Source organism: Nelumbo lutea, chromosome 5, assembly GCF_056320005.1.
Source record: "Nelumbo lutea isolate HS-2025 chromosome 5, American lotus-T2T, whole genome shotgun sequence".
Classification (NCBI taxonomy): domain Eukaryota; kingdom Viridiplantae; phylum Streptophyta; class Magnoliopsida; order Proteales; family Nelumbonaceae; genus Nelumbo; species Nelumbo lutea.
Window position 1 is genome coordinate 84,055,181 of NC_142688.1, and position 13,733 is coordinate 84,068,913.

The window sequence follows — 13,733 nt, forward strand, 5'->3', positions numbered from 1 at the left end:
AGCCAAAATTTTGAGCCTATTCAAAGGGGGGCTTATTTTCTTGAAATATGCTTATCCAGCTTATTTACCAAGTACATATAAGTGCTTATTGATGTGGCCTGGCCTCAAATAAGCACTCCTTCCAGTAAATGCTTAAAATTAAGCACTCCCAAACGGGGGCTCAATATCGTTTTTAAACACTAGAGGCAGTTTTAGGCAATTGCAGAAGATTATCGAAATAAAAATATGGCTAAATTTCATGTGTACTTAATTATTTCGATTGTGATTTCAGAATATATTACAATCCACTCATTTTAACAAAAAATCAAGCTTATTATTTAAATTAATAAAATATAAATGGGAGAATAACCAATAACCCCAGGGTCAGAATTTGTAGGCTCAAAGCACATCTAGGGTAGGTATCAACTTGGAATTGATGCTAATTCACAGACAGGTATAAGGGCATAGAGTGTGCTTTTTAGACCTTCTGAATATTTTTAGCTTTGCAATGAGAATCAGAAATCTGCATTATAAATACAAATTTATAAAGAGCGCAAAATAAAATCATAAAAAAGATAATAATTTTGTCAGGAATTAAAACGATTAGGACTGTTACTGTGAACAAGCCAGGTTTCTTAGATATATTTAGGCTGTGACAACTGACAAGACTGCCGAAAACAAGCTTGTCTATTATTAGTTATTACTTAAAGATTCAAGCCCAATCATAGAAATCTTACGGCCCACTAGTTAAAGCCCAAGCATGAAAATAACTAAAATCAGCGCCCACATATATTCATTATTCACCACAGAAGGTATAGACCAGTGAAGAAAAAAAAGAAAAGGAAAACTTAGTAGATTCAACTACTAACTGACAACATTAATAGAGAACAAAAGTTGCAGTTACCTACAAAATTAGATTGACTAATCAGGAATTGGATTTGGTATTCGGGCTTGCAACTTGAGAGGATTGGGTTTGGCCCATGGTCCACGTAATCCAATCCTAAGTTGAGAGTTAAACCACCAACCCAGTCCGGTATCGTACATGGTCAAATCTAAGGTTGAAAGTATCGATACATATGTTTGATATTATATATATATTTTTTATTTCAACACATCTATTTACAGGTGTTTTGGGACCTATTTATATTAATAAAAAACCCCTTACAAAACATCTCCAAAAATCAAATTAAAAAAAAAATCTAAAAAAAATAATTAAGGGAAACTCTTTCAATACTGATATGCGTATCGATACTTTGAACCTTGATCAAATCTGACCTACGCCTCATCTAGGTATCTGGTATATATGAGAAGCAGCTCGCCTTCATTCTGAACAATTTAACTGCTAGACTCAATAGCCCAACCTAACTCAGATCAGACTAATCTCTATCAGCTTGAGACTAAACTGAGTGAAAGGTTGCTCTTCCAAGCCCAATCCATGAAATGATGGATTTGGGTCGACCCAGATCTTGGGTTGCGTGAATCCAATTGTACTTATTACTATTACTAATTTTACTTTTCATGTTCTAAGCAAAGTTACAAAGTCATCATCATTATCTCAGCTCTGTACCAACTATATAAGTTTGGTTATATGAATGCTGTTTCACCATTTTAGTCAATTTAGTGCCGTATCCATTGTTAAATTATAAATGCATAAATTATTTCTTATTACTTCAACCGATGCCCTTTTTCTAGTTTCTCCTTTGGCCCTAGTGCCCTTCAACTTGTAACAGATTGTTTCTTTTCACCGGTCTCTATCATTCTATGCATATGATGAAAACATTTTCATCTAATTTCATTTTATCATCTATTGTCACTATTTTTAGGATGATGTTTTCATTATCTAGATTCAAGTAATAATTCTAGGGCAAGAAAAAATAATACAATTTTCACTATTATTGATATTACACGTGATGAGGAAAAATTTGGCTCGCCAAATGATGTGACGACACGTGGAGTGGCAAAACGATGTGGAGATACCTCAACGAACTCGGTGACCTCAGCGGTCCCAATTACCTCGCGCACCTTGGGTCACTTAGCTAGACCAAGGCTCAAGTAGCTCAACTATATGCACCGATATGCCAAGGTGCCACGTAACCTCTATATAGAAGCAAACCAACTGTCTCAGGTCTCCTCAGGTCCTGACACCACGTCAACGGAGTTCATCTTCTCCACACCCGATTCAGACGAACCTGGATAAGCTTTATCAGCTTATGCGGAGTTCATCTTTGGATGTAAAACCAACTCTAGACCAGACGAGCCAAGAATCTTGGACATGCATCGTGAGGTCCACGTCAATTCGCCTATATAAATGCCTTGCTTCTAGCCTTACAAGGTATGTGTGACTCAACTCTCTGAATTCTCTTATAATCTAGCTTTTAGCTCTCTCAAAATCTCCAAACCACTAACTTAAGCATTAGAGTGCCCATACTGGGTAAAGCACCCTGGACACTCTGACATACTTGTCTTGCGGCTTGACTAGGCGACCTCACTAGCCTGATGTTCGAGTTATCCTCTAGTAGGGGGTACCAGATCGTGCACCATCAACTTTATAACCTGTAATTGGCCATAAATGTGTAGTATTACATGGCAAACACATAGGGATGCAAACGGCTTGTATCAGATTCAGATCAGGGTATATTCAAATCTAATCCGACACTATTTATGTCGAATCCAATGAGATCTGATAGGACTCGATTTGAATTCGAATCCTATTGGTAAGTGGGATCTTTATATCTGATCCAATCCGATTTGTATTCTTTAAAAATTAATAAATTATTAAAAGAAAAATAAAATATATTAATTTAAATAAAGTAAAAACAAAAAACAAGTATTTTTTAATTATTTTCATCATATATATACATATTTTTTATAAAAAATAAATAATATAACAAATTTATAAAAATATATTTATAAATAAATAAATAACATATATATATTATATATTTATATTTATAAATATATAATATATATCAGATCGGATCTTCTCATATCAGATAGAGGGATCCAAATCTGGTCTAATTTCTGATTGGATCCTATTATCCAATCCGATCCAAAGATCCAATCAAGATGATCCAAATTCGACCAAATGAGATCTAATCTTGAATCGTATGATCCGATCCATTTCAATCCCTACAAACAAATCAGATCATCATCCGATCCATTAGCACCCCTACACACACATGGGATGTCTCAAAATTCCTAATATATTTAGACCCTAGTTGTAATTATAGAAATTCTTTTCCTAAAGCTCAATTTGTTCATTTGTAACAAGGTTGAACTTTCTTTAAATTTGTTTCTTTGCCATTTATCTAAAGAAAAACACTGCCTAGCAAAATTTCATCTACAACAGAAGCAAATAAGGAATTATGAGTAAAGGGCCCAGCCATCTTGAAAAATAAATAAAGACAAACATAAGAAATTATTAAATTAAGACAAACTAGCAAGCAGAAGGATATTGGTTTGAAAACTGGAACCCAGCTTTGACGTACCAGCACACAGACTGTCTAAGATATGAAACGAAAGAGAAATCTTATAAGAGGGTCATTTAGCTAGAAACCCTTTTATGGTTTTACATATTTACTATAAGACTTACCTTATTTCATATATTATCGAAAATACCCGCAATAGTTTGCAAACTCTATCAGTTTCTAAACAAATGGAGAATGAGATGCATTTCAAACAAGTCCCCATCTCTGAGAAACCTTTCTACTCATTCAAAGTTTATTCAATAAACCAGCAGGTTCGAGATCTAGAGTCTACACTTCTAGACCGAACTCAGAACTTTGACACCATGGTGGAGGCCGAGCGAGATAAGGCGGTCTGGGACTTCAAGGACTCCTAGGAGTATCACGACCTCCAAGTGGAGTATGGCTCGAGATTGTACCACTCTGGGTTCAAGCTCTACCGTTGGTTGGTCCAAAAGAAGTTCTCTGGGCTCAACCTCGACACCATCACAATGAAGGGCCTGGTTCCCGAGACGGCGGACCAGGCGGAGGAGGAGGAGCCTGACTCCTTGGAGGATGAGGACGAAATGGAGGAGGTGGACCCTTGAGGCTGGCGGCTCTGTTTTTCCATTTTTCTGACTGACTTCTGGTGATTCCCGGGTGCCAGAACCCGGTTTTGAAGAAATCTCCTTCTTGGGCAATTGTGCCCTTTTTACTTTTTGTTGAACCTTCCCCAGCCATTTAGCTCAGTTTTATTTATTAGTAATGAAAATTTTCTTTTTCCGCTAAGTATGATGTGCTCTTTTTATTTTTTGCCAAAGTGATCTCATCGCTCGAGCTATTAGAGCTACATACCCAAAGTAGGATTTTTCAGTAATCGTTATCCCGAGCTATCCCTTAGTGTTTTAGGCATTTTTATAATATAACGTGAAGTAATTACCATGTATGCCTAAACTGTACGTTTGTAGGTTGTACCTCATATGGTCCAACCGGTGTATTGAGACGAGCTATGCTTCATAGGGTTCAGACCCGAGTTGCTTACGCCTCTGATGCTTCATACTTTGCCTTCGCTGGCGAAGAGGCTAGGTCTTTCATTGTGTCGAGGTCTTGGTTAGCTCGGTGTTCTAGCCCTTAGGATGAAGGGTGATTTATATTCTACCATTGAAGTTTGCCCATGCCATGGAGGCGATTGGGTCTCATTGTGCCAAGATCGTGTTAGCTCGGCATTTTGGCCCTTTGGCTCTAAGAGTGACGAATGGTCTACTCAGTAGTTTGCCCATGCCATAGAGGCGACTGGGTCTTATTGCGCTGAGGACATGTTAGTTCGCCATTTTAGCCCTTAGGCTCTAGGAGTGACTCATGGTCTACTCAATAGTTACAGGTAATACTGCCTTAAGTTGACAATATTCCATGCTCGAGGTACTTGTTTCCCTTCAAGGTTTTCGAGCTCGTATGTTCCTTCCCCGAGCACCCATTTCACTCGGTAAGGTCCTTCCCAATTCGGTCCAAACTTGCCAACATCGGGCTCAAGTACCATAACTTTACGAAGGACCAGGTCGCCGACACGGAGGTTCCACTTTTTGACCCTGGCGTTATAGTACCGAGCTACTCTTTGCTAGTAAGCTGCGGTCCTAATATATGTGAGGTCCCTTACTTTGTCGAGTAGGTCGAGGTTGGTACGTAGCTCATCTTCATTTGCCTTGTCGTCATATGCTTTCAGTCATAGTAAGGGAACCTCGATCTCACCTGGGATGACTGTCTCGGTGTCATAGGTGAGGTTGAAGGGAGTCTCTCCTGTGGTGGTCTTCTCGGTGGTTCGGTAAGCCCACAGAACACTGGGCAGCTTGTCTGGCCATAGTCCTTTAACTCGGTCTAACTGTGTCTTCAGTTCGTGGAGGATAGCTCTATTAGTGACCTCTGCTTGACCGTTTGCTTGAGGGTGTGCGACGGAAGTGAAATTTTGTCGGATCCCCATGTATTGGCACCAGTGGAGGGAGCTTGAAGTACCTTGGCATGGGGACAACAAGTTCTGGAGATAATGGGGAAGAAACTGAGAGGAAAGGGGTATTTTTCACTTCACTTGAGCATACCTCCTATTTTTCTTTGAGCTCAGGAGAGACTTGGGTAGCAGTTCGGCGAGATCGTTGACGTCTTCGTTGCTGCTTTGCTGGCTCGGCGTTGGTGCTTTATGCTTCAGTGTCGTCGAGCTCGACGGGCTCAGACTGCTAGTGGTGGCTCTGAACCGAAGGGCCCTGCCTATAGTCTGTGGCTAGGACCTCGAATGGATTCTCTGCGAACGAGAGCTGGAACCGCGAAGGCCGGGGCGATACGGGCTTGGTTGGTTGGGAGGCCCCCGACCTGCCCATAGGCTGTGAGGCGGGGGTGGCTGGCCTCTCCTTCTGGCTATGGGAAGAGGCTTGGCTCTTGGTGGGATCCTGGGCCTGGGAGGCCTCTCCCCGGCGAGGTTGTTCGCTCTGGTGGGAGGGCTTGGTCTGCTTCATGGCCAGATGCCGGGGGAGAAGTGATGGCTAGGCCTAAGGCAAAGAGGGAAACTGTTGTTGTTACTGGTATTGGGAAACCTGGTGTAGCACTTGTTGTTGATAGAGTTGGAATTGTTGAAATTGTTGCATTTGAGCTTGCATGGCTCGCAAGCACTGCATTAAGTCCTCCAACTGGTTCAGGTTTTTCGCTAGGGGTACAACCAAGGGTTCAACAAAGGTTGCTCCAACTGTGGAAGGGAGTGGAGCGACCGCGAGTGCCACTGTGAGAGGCACGTTCAAACTGGGAACTCTGTCCACGGAGAGGGAGACAGTGAGCTGCCCAATACAGATAGTAGGAAGTTAGGGCTGCTCCCCACAAGCGTTCTAGCTAGCACCACATCTGGCGTTGTTGGAGGAAGCCATGAATGCTGAGTTTTCAAAAAAGGAAACTGTAAAAACTTAGAGGAAGGCTTCTTGAAGCGTTTCCCACAGACGACGCCAAATGATGCGGTGCGATTCGAGCACTCCTAGCTGGCTACTGATTGGCTCCTAGCTGGTAATGGATGGCACTTGAGAAGAAGAAGGTGAAGATTCTCAGGGGATTTGCCCGACGGGAATACTCCGAAGCTTAAGTTAGAACACTGGGGGAGAAAGCAAAAAGTGTAAAGAGGCTAAGAGTGTAGGTCGCGCTGGATCACTGAGTTCTCAAGATTAGCTTGAAAGTAAGTAAGTTTTAGATAAGATCTCAGATGTTCGAGAGAGAGCTTCCCTTCAACTAGGGAGCTCTTCTATAGGCGTTCTTGTCAAATCGGGCGTAACCGCCACTAGGCTTCTGTCATAGTCGTTACCTGCCAGGGCTGCACAGGTAACTGTTGCAGGGTACTTCCCAATCGGGTGAGTGACACATCCCGGGAGGACAGGCACGCCACCATCTGTCGAGAGATGTGGGTGCAGTGTGTTGAATTGGCAGGGACTGCGCCGTCGATCAGGAGACGTGGCGCAGTTTGACGGGTACGGTCTTGTCAGATAGAAGCTTCCTAAAAGCATCGCGTCGCTTAGCCGCGAGCTACCTTGTAGCGAGCTATCAAGTCGCGAGCTACTTTGTAGCGAGCTCCTAGGAGTAATTCGAGGTGACTCTTCTCAAAGTTGTCTTTGGGGCAGTTTCTCTGCCTAAGTGTTGGAGCGAGCTGGTTATCCTAGCTCGCGAGCTGGGATAGACTTGTCTTGGAGTATTCCTTTTCAGTAGCTTGGGGGACCTTGAGGTCGCGTTGTGACGAGCTCCTCTTATAGCAAGCTATGACGTAGCTAGTTGTCTTGTAGGCTCGCTATTTAGTCGCAATGAGGCTATGGTGCTGAACTGTTGCTCATGCTGAATCAGTTCCACATGTCATTGTCTCAAGGGGTCGGGTCAAATCATCCTCCATCAGTTCTCATATCATCCTTATGAGTGTGACTTAGGTTAGGTTTTGATTAAAATTTGAATAGGCCTGATCCCAAACAGTGTAAAATACTAAGTGGAGCCAATCCGATTATCTGTCCTAACAACCTTTAGAAAATACAAACAAAACCCACCCCGTTCCCCCGCCCACCCCATGTTATGACTGTTTTGAGAAGGTGAGGAGTGCATCAGAATTCTGATATGAGAAATGCCAGGGGCATTTTTAAAATAAAAAAACCTAGATTCATGGACCAATACACCCAAATAAAAATATAAATAGTTCTTAATAGAAAATCAATTAACTAAATAAAACAATTGCAAATCTTAGGAGATATTTTAATAATATGCAAACTAGAAGATAGGTTTTAGTAAATAAGTGAGATTATTAAGAGGTGGTTAAGTAAGTGAAAGTGATCCCAAATTTTACAACCAACCCACGAAAGATTGCAAAATGTTTTAGCATCTCAAAATCAGTCTCAATCTCAAGCAGTGGCCCGGAAAGATTGCATGGCCATCTACATTTATCATCTCACTTGTCCCTTCCATTTTTTATTTCGAAAAGTATGGATTTTCCCAATACAGATTTCTGATTTACACTGCAGGATTATAAACATTTAAATGGGTCGATAATCACATTCTATGCATTCATGCCCGTATTGGTTGTATCCCTATCTTATCTGGAATGTTTGTTTTTTGTTTAAAAAAAAAAACAAAAAAGAGGTAACGAAAGGTAAGAAAGCTATGGACTTTTCCTTTCGAACCAAACACAACCTAAATCATAAACCTGTATGATTCGGAATGTCAATGGGTCAGGTTCGGAATGGGTTTCCCTCAATCCTAACCCGAGGGTGCCCCAACCCAAATCCGAACCGATTCTATAGGGTCTAACCCGATACCAATCCGATCAGATTTGTAACATTCTAATTGCATGTTGTAAATACGTTTTGAAGACATAAAATCCATTAATTTAAGTTAAGAAGTTGTTTTATAGATTTTAGTCACTTTTCTCATTTAAAAAAAAAAAAAAAAAGAAGAAAACCAAAATCAATATGTAACTAAATCTTACACTTTAAAGCTATAGAGTTAAAGTCAAAAACTTAGAACAATACTTTGTATATATTAAAGGTATCATGATCCATCAAGATGGGTCAGTCAATATCCAAACCCAATTCGAGTTAAAGAATCAAAACCCTAAACCAAATATATTTGTCCCTAACTTGACCTTATACATTTGGGTCAAACTGGATTAACCATTTAACCCGACCCATTGACATCCCTACGTTTAATTTGATGAGATTCTTATACAATCAAATAAACAAGTGACTAGAAAATCTGATAGTGGTAACACAAGATGGCAGCTTAGTGAGCAGTTTGACTGTGTAGAAGCTTCATCGTCATCTATGCCTTATCCCAATTATATGGGATCAATTATACGAGTCTTGTTTCATTGTTTTTGTTCTATTCACTGTGATATCCATTGTTAAATTATAAGCACAGTTGATGTGAGGTGAGAAGAGCTCCGGCTCTGGGCTATTAAATTTCTTTAATTGAGTCTCTGAAGACGCAAGATTGGGAATATATGCAATAGAAAATAGATGGATTAAATGCAAAGGCAAGAATTGACAGAAAGAAAGAAAGATAAAAAGGAGTCGTAAAAGAGATGTCCTTAGAGACGTTAATGGGATAGGTGGCTAAAGATTATTAGGGATCCAAATCACCATCCAGCAGATAGCTAATCAATAGATTGGGACTGAATCAAAAGAACAAATTTGGAGGGGTCAATTATTCTCGCAATTGGGATCCAGTAACACGAGGGTTTGGAAGCCTTCCTTTCATACTTGGAGAGCATATCGACCACCGAAATCAGTCCTCACGAGACCTGTTCACACTGTATTCAACTATTCATAGCCAATAACTCCGTATTTAGACGTTTTTATTCGTAGAAAGATATTCTCAATGTACAGTTATAAATGTCTGTGAGTATCAAATGAACACGATCTTGTGAGAATTGAATCCAAATTTCTATACCATCTCGCTGTCACCGAAGGATGGTGATAAACTTCCTGTCTGTTACTCCTTTTTTTCCTCTTTTGTCTTTAGTGGAGACAAATGTACATTTTATCTTGTTTGGTTTTAAAACAGGGTACAAATTTCCGTGAAATGACTGGAAATCTTCGTTGATAGTCATTATTAGAGTTGAATATTCTTCGTCTCTTCCACAAACAAATAATTTCATGGCATCCCATCTCATCTCTACAACTTGCTTAGAACTTGTCCTGTTTTTTCTATGAAACTTCTTTTCGCTTCCCCATCTCCACCCTCTCCCTATAGAGCCATAAAAGCCATGTGAAGTTTGTTGACAACTTCTCGTCGTTTCTCTCTCCTCATCTCATCTGTCAAACCAAACATAGCCTAAAACAAAATTCATATTGTTCTGCAGCCTTTTTGTCTAAATGGGTTCAGAGTATTTCTCTTTCTTTGTTGTTTTGCTATATTTATAAATTTGTATGTGCCCAACAGGGGATGAAATTCAGAATGAAAGCCTGACATAGATACTAGAGATAAAATATATGGAAAAGTAAGGATAGATTCACTGCAGATTTCTGATTTTCACTATATAACTATAAATATTTAAAATGTCAATAACCCACATTTTATGCATTAACCCCGCCTGTGAATTGACATCAATTCCAAATTGGCATCTACCCCAATAATATTTTGGACCTACAAATTCTGACCCTGGGGTAAAATATAAATATTGATACATGCCTCTTCTGCCAGATTTAAAATATTAACACAGGTGCATGTATTTTTAAATTACGTTATTTTTGTTCTTTTGTGATACTCCTTTTTAAAAGGGTGGGGACAGAATAGGATACACATGAGCTTACCATGAAGAGCCAAAAGTTAGATGGGCTTGATCTTATTTTTAATAAGGATGTCAAGTGATTAACTCAGCTACTGCATCATCAACAACTTTGTCTTGAATTGCATTTTTGTTGCATGTCAGTTTAGCTTGGGTGGAACATTCATACTAACGAATAATTTTTGTATTAGTCTACATGTCCGGATCTTCTCGTAATTGGGTACGGTTCCAATCTTCTAGAAGACAATCAAATCGCCTACTAATAAGGCAAGATGTCAATATTGTTTGTTTGTATGCTTTTGACATTGTATGTTACAGGTGTAGGCTTGAAGAAAATGCTTAATCTTGACCTTCTATTTTCCATAAATAGATTCAATGTTTTTTTTATATAGGCGCATGTGGCAGGGTCAGGGAGCAATTCTGGCCGTCCGCTTCTAATCAACTCCAGTTCATCCCAAGGGAGTTCAAGTATAAATAAGTAGCATCATTCCCTAGGTAAGCTATCTTGGATTCTATTGCTCTTTAGCTCCCTAGCTCCTGTGTGACCTCGTTTGAGTACTCTTTCCTTAGGCCTCGTCCGACTCCTTTGTTATGCACCGACTAACTTGACCATTGGAGACTCCACCCTTGGGATAATACCTAGGGCCTTTAACATGCTTTCTCCCTCTTAGATCGGACTTATGAACCCTTGGCTAAGAAAGTAAAAGTACCTTGTTGCCCTCGGCCCATCCTTGGCAGCAATATTTTTAAAAACCGGGCCAGACATGAAATTGTTTTGGAGACTAGTTCCCAGGTCAAATGGTCCAACTATCCAATTTGAATGGATGGCCTGTTCTGATTTGAAAAAAAAATAAATAAATAATCAAAAACTATTGTCTAGATCAATAGTTCGATTGCTTGGGTCAATGATGTTGCTGATCAAATCAATGGTTTTTAGTCCAAAAGCGGTTTTAGGGTGAAATGGAACCAATTGCCTAACCAGTCCCAAGTCATCTGGTCTGACAGTCCTGTCTAATCCAATTTTTCAAAACCATGAATACACCTTTCTTCTCTTCTTTGGCCATGTTGTTTATTTCTTTTAGGCTCCATTTGGTTTGTGAGAAGATTTGGGTGGGATGGGAAAAGATGGGATGGGATGGGAAGCTGTAAAAAATTAAGTTTCCATTGTTTGGTTTTATTGGAATGGGAAAATGCAAAAAGGGGGAGAAGTTTACGAAGAAACACTATTCACTCTCGTCCTCCTCTCGATCGAACAGAGCAGTGACTAGGAAGAGAAGCGGCGGATCTGAACCTATCTCTGGCTTCCCTCTCCCTCTCTCTCTCCCTGTCTTCTTCTCTCTTCTCCTTCTTCTTCCCCTCTTCCTCCATTTTCTCTCATTCCATTTCATCATCGCTACTGCAAATTGCAGTGGCGGTAGATCTGCACATCGTGTCTCTAATCTCTCTCTCTCTCTCTCTCTCTCCCTCTCTCTCTCTCTCTCTCTCTTCTTCTTCTTCTTCTTCTTCTTCTCCACTACTCTATCACCACTGAACCAGAAATGACGAGAGTGGCGGCGGCGTACTGGTGGATCAGCGTCAACTTCGGCATGGTCATTTTATGGGAGTGGTGAAGGCATACCAATAAATTCCTTCTCTGTTACGGGAGGAGGGAGATGAAACTCGAGTTTTCTCATCGGGGTTGCACGGTTTTGGTGTGACCCCAAATCCATGATTTTGGGATCTGACATCCCACACTTTTCTCATCCCATCCCTCTCTTTCCCTCAAAACCATGTTTTTTAAAACCGACCCGATGATCGAACCGATTAAGGGTCCGGTTACTAGGTCGAACGGTCTGATCGTTCGAACCGAACACTCAGCCCGTTCTGAAAAAAAAATATAAAAAATAAAATAAAATACGATCAAAACGGTTCAAACGGTTAACCGCCTGGTTCAGCGATTCATTGACCAAAATCATCAGTTTTGGGGGTAAATCTGGTTTTTGGGGAAAACGGAATAGGTCACCTGACCGATTCCCGGTTTTTCTTTTGACTGTCCGATTCGGTCCAGTTTTGAAAACTATGCTCAAAACAAATGAGAGAAAGAGAATATTTTCAAAATATTCCCTTTTTCTCATCCCCATCCCACAAACCAAACAGAGCCTTAAAGTCTCTCTCTCTTTCTCTCATCTAGTTGATGGGAATGGGCTCATCATATATAGAACCCATCACCCATCTCCGTTGGTCCAGTCTTTGACAAGAGATGAGAAACATCTCATTGTTGGAATAAGAAATGTTGGAATAAGAAACGTTGGTCCAGTCTCATTGTTGGAATAAGAAAAAAAAATTGCACACATATATTGGAAAATAGATTTTTTATATTATTAAAACTAGTTTTCAACTTGTCCCACATTGGAAATTACAAAACTTGTTTTGAGTTTTTAAATAGGAGCTTATTTATACTCCTTAGAATTAAAGAGGAGAGTAGGGAGGCTTATTACGGTGCAACACGTGCACATACATGTATGTGGGGCAATAAGGCGCTTTAAAAGTGCACTTGTGTGTTTTATTAACTATCTTTGACTTTTGGTGCAAGGTATCAACGGTCACGATTCGATGATTCGATTGGGTGTGGTCAAGAGGCACTATTCAAAGTCAATGGTTATTAATTGTCAACTAATTTTTGGTCAATGAGCCTTTTTTGAACCAACACCTTCTATGTTCCATGATTCTTCAAAAACTATTTAAGGAATGTGAATCAAGCAATTGAACACAAGTTCTCATAAACATTCTTGTCCAACGTTTTAAAAAATGACCCAGAAGTGGAACCATTCTAAGTCACCGGTTTCCGGGTCGACAGTCCGATCTTCCAGTTTGAGCGAACGGCCCGTTTTTATAAAAATAATTAAAAATAAAAAATAGTAAAAAACTGTTAAACGGGTCAATGGGTCAACGGTTCGACCATTGGATCAACAGGTTGTTGATTTTTTTAACGATTTTTTTGCCAGATATCGAGTTTGAAGTAAAATGAAACTAATTGGCTGGACGATTTTCGGGCCAAATGATCGAACCATCCGGGTCAACGATGATTTAAAAACCATACTCTTGTCTCTCTTACTTCAACCTGCTACTGTCTCAAAGAAAATTGCTTAGAAGACACCTCAACTCATCAAATCAGTTCTCCTCGAAGTTTCCGTAACCCTGTCTTTTCCAACAAGGAAGCAGGAGCAGTATCCGACAAAATGCATAGAAAACGACTGTAAAGGAAGCAATTACAATGGTATCGGCCATTCGGCCGGGTGGGGACTTGATGCTCCTTGTACGTTCACCAATAGAAAAGAAAAAACCTCCTTGTAGAGTCTACATTTCCGGCCACGGCGACAATGGGACTTCATTTTTTTAACTTTATTACGCTTGGCCTTGGTTGCCCATCTCTCATTACTCATGATCATATTACTAATATCAGAATTGGGTTGCTCCTTCCATTGATGTAGCCACTCATATGTTAGTCAAACATGCCCTAATTATTAATCATATGCATACATGATCTT